Raw genomic sequence first — 13,731 nt, forward strand, 5'->3', positions numbered from 1 at the left:
CCTAACTGGAGAAGCTTTGGGAATTCGAATAAGAAGCCTGGCAGTGCACGGGCTGCAGATGAATGTTTGGCAATCATAAACACCCAGGCCGGCTGAGGAGGCAGGCTGCAGGGCATTCATGACAGCAAGCATCTCTTCAAAGCAAATAAGGGTGAACCGAGGCAATGGAAGACGCAGCATTAAAACATTTCCACATTTCTCTCACTGGCTCTTGGGACAGGCACACTTATTCAGAGCAATGATGGTTGGTAAAGTATTTCTATCCCCTGCAGATACAGATTTTATCAATTATGGAGTAGATATTCCCCAGACAAGAAGTCTCATGGAGAGAAATTCAAAGCAATGATATAATTCCATTGGGCACTCATGATAAAAAAAATACTAGTCACCTTATTGTTCCTTTTGGGCAGGTTGGGTTTCTCCAAGGATATCACCCCGTTCAAGGAGGAAATTCATGGCTATTGCCATGGGACTGAGGCTGAGTACCCAGTAGCTCAGCTGCAATGAATCCAGCACAGGAGCTCCACAGGAGAAAGAGGCAAAGAAGTCAGGGATTACCAATGCAAGAATGCACGGCAGGAGCGGGTTTACTGAAGCCACCTGGGTCACGTTAGGTGTGGCTCAAACTTAAAGCCATGTCATCATCTAAGGAAAAGAAACAAATGCCTTATAAATGAGCTATTTCAATAAAGTCACTACTTCTTGCTCTTGAAGAAGTTGCTCAAGAACAAAAGAAAGAGGGCAGCTATTCCATTTCCTGTTTCTTACCATCTTCACATTTAAATTCCTCTCCATGCCTGTCCAGGTCCTCTATTACCCTATTTCCTTCAACCCCGACTTCTTTATCCTCACTCACATCTGCCCATTCTTGTGCCACCCACTCTCGTCAGGTAGATAGGAGTAAAGAAAACAGAAGTATGGTCTGATAGTTCTTCCATGTAAAAATGGATTCTTATATTAGAAAGACCCTTCTTTTATGCAGGGTAAGCCATCCAAAGGAGGAGTAAAAGGAATCCTAGAAGATGGACAGAGCTGGCCACTGAAGCCTGAAGGGCTGGGTCAGTCGTTGATCTCACAGTTTGTCAGTGTTTCTCCATCGGCCATTCAAATGGGGCAAAGGGAGCCATCATTCGGATGCGGGAAAGTAGAGAGTAATCCGACATGAAATGTAAATTTTGAAATGCCCTAAGACCGATGCTGCTGGTTCAGCATTTCCCAAAGCATAGTCTGTGGATTGAAATAGGGGTCAGTGATGAAAGAGTCCATGCTTGAATAAATTTTGGAGAAGCTAGTTCAGACCAAAGTAAGTATACATCTGTCTGCAAGACTGTTCACAGACACTAATCTGTGAATATGGACTGTGATTTTCCAAAGGTGTGGGAGAGACAGTACAATAGTGCCCCACATTTCCCATTCCTCTTCAACCACGAAACCCTTTGCTACACTGAACGTCTTTAAGGACTATTGTTTTTTAGAATCCACTTTGGAAAGCAATATATTACGGAGAGTTAATAAAAATTAAGAGTCTATGCTTGTCAAAGACACCACAGGACCACTGGGAAACTAGATTTAATAAAACCTTAAAATCATAGTTAAGTGGACTGACCCACACCAAAGTGGAGATCTGGTAAGCTGCTACCCTGAAGATAAACTAGACTGTACCATAAGAACCAGGCTAAGAAGGAAGGCAAAGTCCATGGAAATCTTCTGGAGAGCCCAAAGTGGCAACTCTAAGGTCAGAACAGGGTGATATGGAGGCAAGAGGAAACCCCACAGGGATTCAGACATGGATGATTTTACATTTATGTGGCTCCAGAGTTCATAAACAAAATGCTAGCCCCTGATTCCCGAAAAAATGTGCTACCAGGGCTTCTTAACAGGCCATCTTCATTTGCAGAGTAATGAAAGGAACATTGAGTTAGGAGTCATGAAAACTCGATTTTCAGTTAGCCCGGTGGTCTGCTAGAGCCAGCCTGCACTAGCTCAGCAAGTGCCAATTATGTGCATCTTGTCCCAGTTCCAAACTGAATAAAGTCACGGTGGTAGTCATGGTAAAAATATTTACATTACAGAAATTTGATAAACTTTACAAATCAAATCAGGGCTTTCTTTCCTACCCCCCTTCCCCCACTGCCCGCCACCCTCAACAGAGAGCTGCTTATTAAACATTTACCAGCACACACCACTGGCCTTGACCTAGGTTTGTGACATTTGGTTTATCTGGCCTTCTCTGTAAAGTTAAGTGAATTGTAATAAGTCTTCACTGTTTCAGAGTGTAAGGACCCAACAATAAACTAAAATAAGGTATCGGATTTATACATGATAGTTTGTATTCTTGGTAGTTATTTGTTGGGGGGGAAAAGACAAATAGCTATTATGAATTGGACAACTTTTAAACACACTGTATTTTGATTAGTCACAATAGCACCTATAGGTTTGATAAATATTAAATATGAGGGAGACAAGTGATATTTATTTGATAAGAGGAAAGGCAGCATTTAGAATAATTAAGATAATTACATATCTTTTTATGATATGTAATACCATACAAAGCTCCCTGGGGATTCCCCAAAAATGGCCAAGCAACAGAATTACTGGAGATTGCTAAAATTCAGCTTCCCATGTCAGGTGCCAGCCAGAGCAACCTAATAAGAATCTCCAAGGACAAGTGAATTACCCTAATGATTCTTACGTAGGTGCCTGACAGTAGAGTTCCCCATATCCATCCACTGGGATGGTCTTGATGATCTTTTATTTCCTTTTTATACACATATTCTACAATCCTGAGAGCCTTTTTAATCCACCCTGAATAGACAACACTTGAAAGATCATTTTTACTTCTGGAGACGCCGGGGGAAACAAAACCTGAAACACATAAGAGCAGTGACCAATAAGGTGAGGAATCTGCAAATGATACCTTAGAAAAAAATGGTTAAAAAGAAATAAACCCAGGAAAAATTCTGCTTTAAAAAAAAAAAAAAGCTTGAAAAAAAAACAGATCAAGAAAGCTCCCTAATTGGTCCTCTTCATTTCTTTCACACCGTGCTTCAGCTTTGGGAACTAGTCCTTTGCAATCTTAGATAAAGTTGTTAGAAAAGTACTCTTTGTAACTAGGATGACCTTACAATTTATGATCCAAACCAAGACCATCAAAGAATGAAAGGAGGGGCCATTAGTAAGTAATTCCCCTGGGACATCAGGCAGAAAGGCATAAACTTGGACTGCCTCAAGCAACCTGCAGTCTAATTTCATTTGGTAGCTTTCAAAAACCAGAAATAGCTATAATGCTCTCCTTCCTGGTTTTTTAACCATTTCTAACCCAGAATCTTAACATGTAAAACAGAATCAAATGTATTTGAAAGGGGTGAGGAGCCCAGACTCTACCTATTGACTTCCCTTTGCCTCTCTGGATGGTGCTTGAGGCACCTCCAACAGAATCCTAAGAACTAGTAGTTTGGAAACTAAGATGACAAGGTGGGCAGCACAAGATGACCTTTCTAATATTAAGTTTGAGAATTCTTGGATGATTGCATTTTGAATGCAGGACAAAGATGGCAAGGGAGAAAATATTCATAGGCTTATAATTCCCAATTTTTCTACTTTAAAAAAATGTATATTAAATACATACAAAATTATTATATTGCAGAGTATAAAAAAACTAATACAACCCACCTGCAAGCAACCACTGACAATTTAGGGAATGTTAGTATTATACTTGAAAGTCCCTCTGTTACTTTCGCTTCCTATCTCCATTCTCTCTCTCATCCTCCACCCCTAAAAGTAACCATTATCTAGAATTTGTGTGTGTCATCCCTCCACAATTTGGTGAGCTGTCTATAGCTGAGGGCTAGGAAAACACGTGAAGCAGAGGATGAAGACCCCACTAACTCAGGGAAAGACAACTCTGTCCTGCATAGCCCACAATTGGCTGACAAATCCTTGAGACTATTTTCCTACAACTGTTTGAATTAATGGGTAAAAGACCCTGGATTTGGCCATTTCCCAATCTGATTGGATGTGGTTAAGATAGAAATGCCAATTCCGTACAGCTGTGCAGAATGCTGAGGGTTTAGACTGAGGAAACGGGGAATCTGACACCAAAAACCTTCACAAACCAATGATTCTAACAGTGTTGTATGCCCAGAAATCAATGGCAGCAGCTTAAGAAAAATGGGCTCATTTAAATCAGAAAGCCAACTGAACTCAGGAGTTAACAAGAGAAAAAAATGGAGAGAGAGAAAGCTAGGGTGTGGCCTGGCCCCTTCAGCCCTTGTTAAATCAGAAAGTGTTTTCTAAGATTCTGTGTTTTACCTTACACCCGTCCTGTTGCTTAGCCTCACATGTTGCTTAAACTTCATTTGAAAGGAAGACAAAGGCAGGGAATAATTATATCATGAACAAGGCAGAATGCTATTAAATAAATGTCTTTATATCCAAGTGCTAAACTGTGTGCCACAGGCCATTGGAAAACCAGGAAACCTTGCCTACTGCCCTGGAACAAGGGAGTACTTGTGAGGTAGAGTACACACTAAAGACACGTGAAAAGGGAAAGATCAGGTTGACCAGCTGCAGAGAAATCTTCGTAGCGGTAGCAACATTTGAGCTGGGCCTTGAACAGAGATTAGGGAATGAGGAAATGCAGACTGAAAGCCTTTTTATACTAATAATGAAAATGATTGGCATTCATTGTGTGCCAGGCACTGTGGTAAGCACTTTGTGTGCATAATTTCATAGACTCCTAACCAAGAAACCTCCTAAGTATAAGCATGCCCATTTTACAGATGAGGAAACTGAGACACAGAGAGATTAAGAAACATGGCCAAGGTCACACAACTAGGCAGCAGTAGTAGTCGTGGTAGTAGTCAGGATTCACATTCGGGATGTTTGACCCGATAGCCAGGATGCCTAGGGAGAGCAACAACAAGAGAGGGAAGCCCAGACGTGGGAGGAAACAAGGTGACTGACAAGGAGTCAGCAAAGACTGGTCATATTGAAGGGCCAACAGGGTGTTTGGTCAAGTCATTACTCTGCTAAAATTCCTTAACTATCTGCCCCATCGGCTGTGCCTTATACACAGAGATGTTCAAGATTGCTTGTTAAATTTAATTGGCAATATAAGGAAAGGCCCCAGCATAAGAAGCTATCATATAATTGGGATTCTCTGCCTATTATGTCTTCTAGTTTGACTAATATTTTGAAGTTTAACAGGGCATGAATAGGTTCATATGGGGAAAAATATCTTTAATACATCAATACAAATTGGGAAAATAGGGATAACACAAGAATGAACGTGTGAGGAGACTTTTCAAGAGATGTGAAGTCATCTTTTATTCATCTCTTCATTCAACAAATATTTCCTGATTGGTCTTTTTCTATTAGTCCTTGTGCTGAGGCACCGGGGATGTGGGCCCCTCTGAAGGGGCCAAGCAAAAGAAAAGAGCTTCCACTATGCTTCATAACAAAATAGAATTCAATGAGCAGCTGCATTGTTCATTGAACAATGGACATTTATCAACTCCTAATATGTGTTGGATACTCTAAGCAATGACAGATAGACATTCCTGTCCTCAAGGGCCTCCAAGGGGAGATTAAACCAGTGAACATATAATGGCAACACAGCAGAATGAGTATCACCTACAAGGGGTTTATAAACTAAAACAAATATCTGTACTAAAGGAGGATATATGATCCTGATCTGGTCTGCATCTGTTGAGTTCATTCAGAATGAGTTTGGTAGTTTCCTGTCTTCGTTGACAAAGAGGCTCATCTCCCTGGTCTCCAAAGGCCAGATCAGGTGACCTGAAAAACCTTGCATCTCTAGGATTCTAATTTTGCACTCCCACAGCAGCTGAGAAATCAGGGCACACAGGCAAGAAGAGGAACATAAGAGTAACAGAACACCAAGTACAGTGTGTACCCAGATTTGCCAATTCATAAGCTGGTTAAAGTTCCAATTTCACAACATTAAAAACATGGCTTTTGCCTAATTGCTGAATTCTGGAATGTCGGTGGTGGTCCACTAAAAATCACATTTCATTAACCAGAAAATGTGAATTCAGGTAGTTATGTCTCATCAGTCTGTTAGAAAATATAAAATTAAAAAAAAAAAAAAACCCAGTAACTCAGTTGCATTATTTAAAAGAACAATTCCAAATCAAACTAAGTGATCACATAGAGGAAGGATTATAACAGCAAAGACAATTTTTCATTAAAATTACTAAAAGAAAAATCTAATCTCAGGCTATAACTTACTAGCTTGTGTGATGTTATGCCAATCACTTACTCTTTCTGGATCTCAGTTTTCTCATCTGTAAAACAAGGGGGTTGGCAAAAAGTTCCATCTGCATCCTGTGATATTATGAAAACCTAACACTTTAGAATCGTAGTCGAGAGATGGCAAATATTTTGGCCTCCAGTGATACCTGCAGTGGACTGGTGTTTATGAGCTGCCTAGAGAATGGAGAAAGATTCTGATGCCCAGTCCAAGCTCAGAGGGAAAGTGCCAAGAACTTTAATATTATCTGGATGAGGCAAGTGGAATGAAGGGCACACAGAGTCATTTTTCTAGTTGAAACTCACATTTTTTAAAAACTAGAAAAATTGAACCCAGAGTGGTTTAGTGACAATGAATAATCACAGAACAAATTAGTGGATAACACAAATTCTAAGTTGAATTTTTATTACCTATCACCCGTATTCTTTTTTAAAAAATTGACAATTATTGTATCATCTTTCATCTTGTTTCCAAAGAAGTTAAAGTGGCTTACAAAGGTGCACATAATGCAGCGAGATCAATGAATACAAAAATAAGACAAAAGGAAATCTATACTTCATTTTATCATACTCAGTGCTGTCAAATTAATTTATCCAGAGCATTCATTTTATATTACTACTCTTCTCAGTGATTCCCCAAAGTCCTTCATTATTTTTCCTCAACTGCCCTTCTAAACCTGTATTCCAATTGCACTGTTCTACAATTCCCCACACATCCTACAGTACATCACCATCTGGAAATACCTGACCAGAATGCAAGTTATCTATCCTTAATGAGGAACTTCCAGATTTTCCCCTGGAAGCTATGTTAATTTGTGACTTCACTCTCCTTGCTGTGGTTCATGAGACTGACATAAATGTAGGGCAAGAAGATTCTCTTTGCTGTCTTTTAATTAATTAATTTATTTATTTATTTATTTATTTATTTATTTATTTATTTATTTATTTATTTATTTATCTGAGAGAGAGCACGCGTGCCTGCTGGGGGGGGGGGGCGGGTAGGGAGGGGCAGAGGGAGAGAGAGAATCTCAAGCAGGCTTTATGCCCAGAGCAAAGCCCAAAGCGGGGCTCGATCTCACAACCCTGAGATCATGACCTCAGCCAAAATCAGGAGTCAGACGCTTAACTGACTGAGCCACCCAGGCACCCCTCTTTGCTGTCTTTTAATTAAAGAGTTGGGAGTGGCTATAGTCCACTGTGTGAGTGGAGAAGCAAAGAAAGCAAGTCTATAGAGAGAAAAAAATGAAGCAAAAATAAAAGAACTTCGAGTTCCTGATTGCTTCCCAGCCTTGACACCAATCTCTCCCTGAGGCCTGGCTCCATACCTGCCATTGAGTTCCCCAAAACACCCCTGAAGCCTTACACTAATTTCCCCCTCTCTTAAGTTTACCCTAATTAATTATTCTGCATCCCTATCTGTGTCTTTGCCTTACCTACATCCTGCCTTCAAGTCCCCGTTCGAGGTCACTTCCTCCAGAAAGCTCTTTCTAATCCCCTCAGACAGAAATAATGCCTTATCCTATAAATTCCTACAGTACTGCATTTATATATTTCTGATGACATATCTGCCTTATACCTGCATGATTATGCATCCTATTTTTTTATCATAATTTCTAAGCTTCTTGTGGAGAAAGATCCATGCCTCACCCATTACTGTAATCTCCATATACCAAGCACAGTAGAAGAGAGCAATCATCAACCTTTGTTAAAAGAATGGATGAATGAATGGATGCCTTTTATTCATTCTCTACTGTTGTACAAATCCCTAAACTTCTCTCCTTCAGGCTGGTATTAGAGAAGTGGAGATTTGATCAGCCAATTTATCCAGTTAATGTGAACAATGTAGACAGACAAATAGGATAATTGTGACCCAAAAATCTACTCCAGGGCCAGAATGATGTCTTTTGGTTGTCAATATTGATCACGTTTAATTAGAAAATTGCCAGATCTCTGCTGTTCCTAGTGCTGTGTGGGCATCACCTAAAAGCAAAGGGATGACAAGCTGTTCTGAGCATCTGCAGCCTTTATATAATAAACATGTTTTCATTTAAGAAAATTTGTGCCTGCTTCTGAGTAGGATCAGAGCCTTTTATAATTGCGTATCTTTTCTCCATACAAACTTTCTTCATTGGTTATGAAAAGGGAACTATTAATGTGTAATTCCTAGAGTTATTAAAGTCATGTTAATTTATTTTAGTTCATGCCATATAAATGAATATTTGCAGAGTAGATGCAGAATACAGTTAAAAAATCAACATTAGAGTTTAAGAAATAATCAATGCAGGAACAGAGTGGAGTCACCTGAGGTGCATTGTGACTTTATGAAGGAGGTTATTAACCCGTCAGTTACCTGTGTCCCTTCCAAACACCTTTTTGGTCTTTCATGATCTTATCAGAGCACTTTCCAGATGAAAGCATAGCTATCATCACTATATTTTATGCCATACACTCCATTTCTCAAATAGCAGCTTACCCTCATGGTGTGACTTGTTATTGGATCTGTCTAGATCTTGGTTAATCTGCCATCAGTAATAGTTAATAGAGGGTTAGAGTTTTCACTAATTGAAAATGCAAGTTTCACTTTGCTAGTGAAATGCAAGTTTTCACTTTGCCAGTATCCATAATTTGAAATGGTCATTCAGCAGTAACCAATTTGCTCATATTGGTGTTCACGCTTAAGCATGTTGCATTTGCATGCAGTAACTGGTAAATAAACCTTAAGTGTTTATTTATTGAGTTTAAACTCACTCCATTGCTATTATTCGAAATAAACCAAGAATTAATATCTATGGCATTTTCTTACCTGTGCTTATCAACGTTAGTTGCTTAAATCCACACTTTGAAAAGGCATATTGGAAAAGCATCATTGACTATCTCTAACATAAACAATTGATTGTCATATCTTCTATAATTTCAAAGTCTCTTTAAACCTGAAAAGAAAAAGTCTTATAAGATTGGTGAGAGAGAATTGAAAGGAGAATCCTTCCTTAACTTGATAAATTCCTTTTAGCTATCTAGGATAGAAAGTAGAAGATATAACCACAAAGAAAATTTTTAGAAATCACCATTAATACTACTTTCCTGAAAGAACCAAGGTTAAAATTTTGTTTTATAGTCTTTCTGTCATCTTATTTTGCATATATATACATGTAAGTGTGATTAAAATTGAGATTTAAAATTAAAATGGTACCATACCATTTATACTGTTTTGTAATATGCTGTTTCCACAGTATAGCATAAATATTTATCTGATCCAGAGGCTGGCAAATTTTTCTGTAAAGGGTCAGAGAGTAAATATTTTAGGCTTTTGGGCCAGTCTTTGTCACAACTGACTCCACTGTTATTACAAGAAAGCAATATGTAAATATGTACAATATGTAAATGATGGTATATAATGAATAGGCATATAGGCACTCCAATAAAACTTTATTTGCAAAAACAGGTAGTAGACATATTATGTTCATGGATTGAAAGACTCAACACAGTAAAGATCTCAATGCTCCCTAAGTTGATAGACAGGCTTAACATAACATAACTCTCATCATAGTCCCAGCATATCTTTTTGCAGATATAGACAAAATTATTCTAAAATTTATATGAAGAGGCAAAGAACCAGAAAAGCTAAAACAATTTTCAGAGAAGGCTATAGTGGGAGGAATCATTCTGTCCAATTTTAAGACATGTTTTATAGCTGCAGAAATCAAAACCATGTGGTAGTGCAAACTATGTATCTGACCAAAATCTCACATGATTAGATATTACTACAGACCTATCAGAACAGCTAAAATTAAAAAATAATAATAATACCAAATGCTGGCAAGGATGCAGAGCAACCGGATCTCTTATACATTGTTCAGGGGATTATAAAATGATATAGGCACTTAGCAGTTATTTAAACAGCTAAACATACACTTACCATCTGACCTAGCAATCACATTTCTAGGCATTTATCCCAGAGAAATAAAAATTTATGTCCACACAAAAACCTACACACAAATGTTCACAGCAGTTTTATTTGTAACAGTCAAAAACAGGATACGAACATAAAGTCCTTCAATAGGTGAATGGTTAAACAAAATGTAATATATCCATATCATAGAATATTATTTAGCACTAAAAAAGAACTGAACTACTAATACATGTAAAATTTAGATGCATCCAAAGATATGATGCTAAGTGAAAAAAAAAAAAGCCAATTTTAAAAGTTATGATTTCACTTATATAACATTCTCCAAAATGACAAAATTACAGAGATGAAGAGCAAGGTTCGGAAATGGTAAGGGAGAAGGGGTGAGTATGACTATGAAAGAATAGGACAAGGGATTTCTTTGGATAATGGCGTAGTTCTGTATCTTGATCATGGTCATGATTATAGGAATCTACACACACATTGTACTAATAATGTCAGTTCCCAGTTTTGCCTTGTGCTATTATTACATGTAAGCTGTAACCAGCGAAGGATATCAGGTGAAGGATACACAGGACTTTGCTGTACTATCTTCGCAACTTCCTATGAATCCATAGTTACTACAAAATAAAAAGTTAAAAAAACAAAGAGATGGCAGGCCATTGTCATAATCTGGCTGTAGTTTGCTAACTCCTGACTTAGACAGTAGATATTCTGACAATAATATTTGTATTAGCTGTGCAGTATGTCTTTCAATATATATATATATTATCATTTTGTTTATAATATATATCACATTTTGTTTAATATATATATATGTTTAACCATTTCTCTATTATTTCCAATTTTTCTCTTTATAAAACCAAGACCCAGAATGTTTTATATCTTTTTACACATCTATGATTATTTCTTTAGAATAAATATCTAAAATTTACAGTGTCAAATATAGACATAGCTTTAAACTTCTGGCATAATATTGTCAAATTTGCTCTACAAAACCTTCAAGTCCTGAGTAACATACCACTTCCTACAAGAAGACCTCCCCAGTCTCAGATGTCCCTCTTACTGGCTTCCACAGTACCCTGAACTTCCTCTACTATATCATTTATACTCTGGTCACAACTTGTTTGTTGTATAACTTCAATCTCAATTAAGATCTAGACCTTAATCTCTGTACAGCAGGGGACTTTAATTTCCATAGGGCTAAGTTTGTCTTGCTCCCTTTTTTATGCCCAGCATGAGCACAATGCCTGACAAGTTGTAAATATTCATTAAATACTTTCTGAATCAACGAATGAGAAAGGAATATATATATATAACTCAATCACAAAGGAAATGTTCTACTTTTGAGAGTTTACAACACTAATATTGAGAGTGTGTTTCTAGCACCCTCCAGGAAAGAGTCCCTTACCTATGAATATAGACATCAGATCAAAATTGAGATTAACCCTATAGGATGGTGATCGATTCATCAGATTGTCATAACTTGATGAAACTGCCATTAAGATCACCTAAATAACTTTCATTGTTCTGACTATATGCTCTCCCAGTCACTTTCTAGTTATTATTTGGTTTTTAGGCATAAAGTATAGACTACCCACACTGAGAATATGCGTATGTCATACAAGCTTAAGTTTCTTGCCCTTGTGACAATTATATTTTTTTTACTAAAAATTAATAAAGTGACATCCGATTTGTGCACTAGTTATTTATGGATTTTATTATATGAATATATCCCCCTGAGCCTCCCCTAGAAGGCAGTAATCACATCAGTGTGCTCCCAACCTCCTGTCCCTCCAGGGACGGTCTTATTGCTTGCTTCCTCAAACTGTAACAGGCATGATTTTTAAGTCTCTGTGGTTTTTATACCCAAGTATTTTTATTTCATATGACTTTTTTTTTTTTTTTAACATTTCAAGTCTCTTCTAAAACTCTTCATGTAGCCTCTGTGCTTTTTCTGCCTTAGCCAGAATACATTCCTTGACTGTAACTGAATTATATCTAAATTGGGGGAGGTCCTTTAATGTTCCTGCCCCTGATCACACGCTATGGCCCCTTTTTGGCAAGGCGTCTGAAATGTGATATTCTTCTTTATCAAAACTCCTCTTTTATAGGGGCGCCTGGGTGGCTCAGTCGGTTAAGCGACTGCCTTCGGCTCAGGTCATGATCCTGGAGTCCCTGGATCGAGTCCCGCATCGGGCTCCCTGCTCGGAGGGGGGTCTGCTTCTCCCTCGGACCCTCCCCCCTCTTGTGCTCTCTCTCTTTCATTCTCTCTCTCAAATAAATAAATAAAATCTTAAAAAAAAAAAAAAACCTCCCCTTTTTATCTGTATGAATTTGCTCCTCATGTGTAAGGGTTTATTGCATTTAACACACTGCTAAGTTTATCTGAGGTAGTCAAGTTATTACAGCTAGAGTGGCTTTTAGAAAAGATCGGGAAGCTCTTCCGCGCGCTCCCCCGCGCTCCGCGGTCCGGGCCGGCAAGGGTCGCGCTGAGCCTGCGCCTGGGCGGACCCGGGGGGACGAGGGTGGGCGGCGCCGCAGCGACCCGGCCTTTCCTTTAGTTTTTCCCTCTCTCGCCCCCAGGAGGCTTTCGGACGGCGCTTGCGCGGCGGGGGGGGGGGGTCTCGGCGCTGAAGTGGCCGAGCTGTCGGGAGGGGCCTGAGTGGCGCTTCCAGGACCCAAGTTTGTCTGAAGCCACGGGGAAAGTGGTGGAAAATTCACCGTCGCCATTGCCAGAAAGAGCGATTTATGGCTTTGTTCTTTTCTTAAGCTCCCAGTTTGGCTTCATCCTGTATCTCGTGAGGGCATTTATTCCTGAATCTTGGCTAAACTCCTTAGGATTAACCTATTGGCCTCAAAAATACTGGGCGGTTGCACTGCCCGTCTACTTCCTCACTACTATAGTAATTGGTTACGTACTCTTATTTGGAATAAACATGATGAGTACCTCTCCACTCAACTCCATTCATACAATCACAGGTAACTATGCTAAAAATCAACAGCAGAAGGAAATACGGAGAGGAGGCCATCCCAGCATTAAGAGATATTCCTATTAATGAAGTAAACCAAATGTTCTTCCTGGCAACTAAATAACTTTATGCCAAAAACTAAATTGTATGTAGACTAACACCGAGCATTTACTATAATTTTTTATGTAATAATTTTGACCATAATTATTTTGACTCTCTCTCGTACCCAATATTGAAATGTAAACAAAGTAAGTTGATTCTTTTAGATTAAGTTCTATTAATATTATAAAAGTTCTTGAGTATTAGTTATTAATGAACAGAATAAGTAAAATACTGCATTACCATAAAAAAAGATCAGAAAATGTTTAATGGCTGAGATTTAAATATAGGTAAAACAAAATGTCTTATTTGAGAATTATATTCTGGACCATGAACATTATGACAAATTGCTAAGGGAGATTAGTATGCAGTCTGATCTGGAAATAAGAGGAAAATCTGGAGGAGCAAGCCATATATTACAGAGGAAACACATCAGGCTGTAACCCTGTTCCTAACTCACAGAGGGACTCTGTGCTAGCC

General features: G+C 38.6%; 1 pseudogene; it reads left to right on the plus strand.

Annotated features, from left to right (window-relative positions):
* Window positions 1-11,790: 11,790 nt before the first annotated feature.
* On the plus strand, window positions 11,791-13,294 carry LOC118018159 (annotated as a pseudogene).
* The last annotated feature ends 437 nt before the right edge of the window (window positions 13,295-13,731 follow it).

Source organism: Mirounga leonina, unplaced genomic scaffold, assembly GCF_011800145.1.
Source record: "Mirounga leonina isolate KUSES-001 unplaced genomic scaffold, KU_Mleo_1.0 Mir_170, whole genome shotgun sequence".
Lineage (NCBI taxonomy): Eukaryota > Metazoa > Chordata > Mammalia > Carnivora > Phocidae > Mirounga > Mirounga leonina.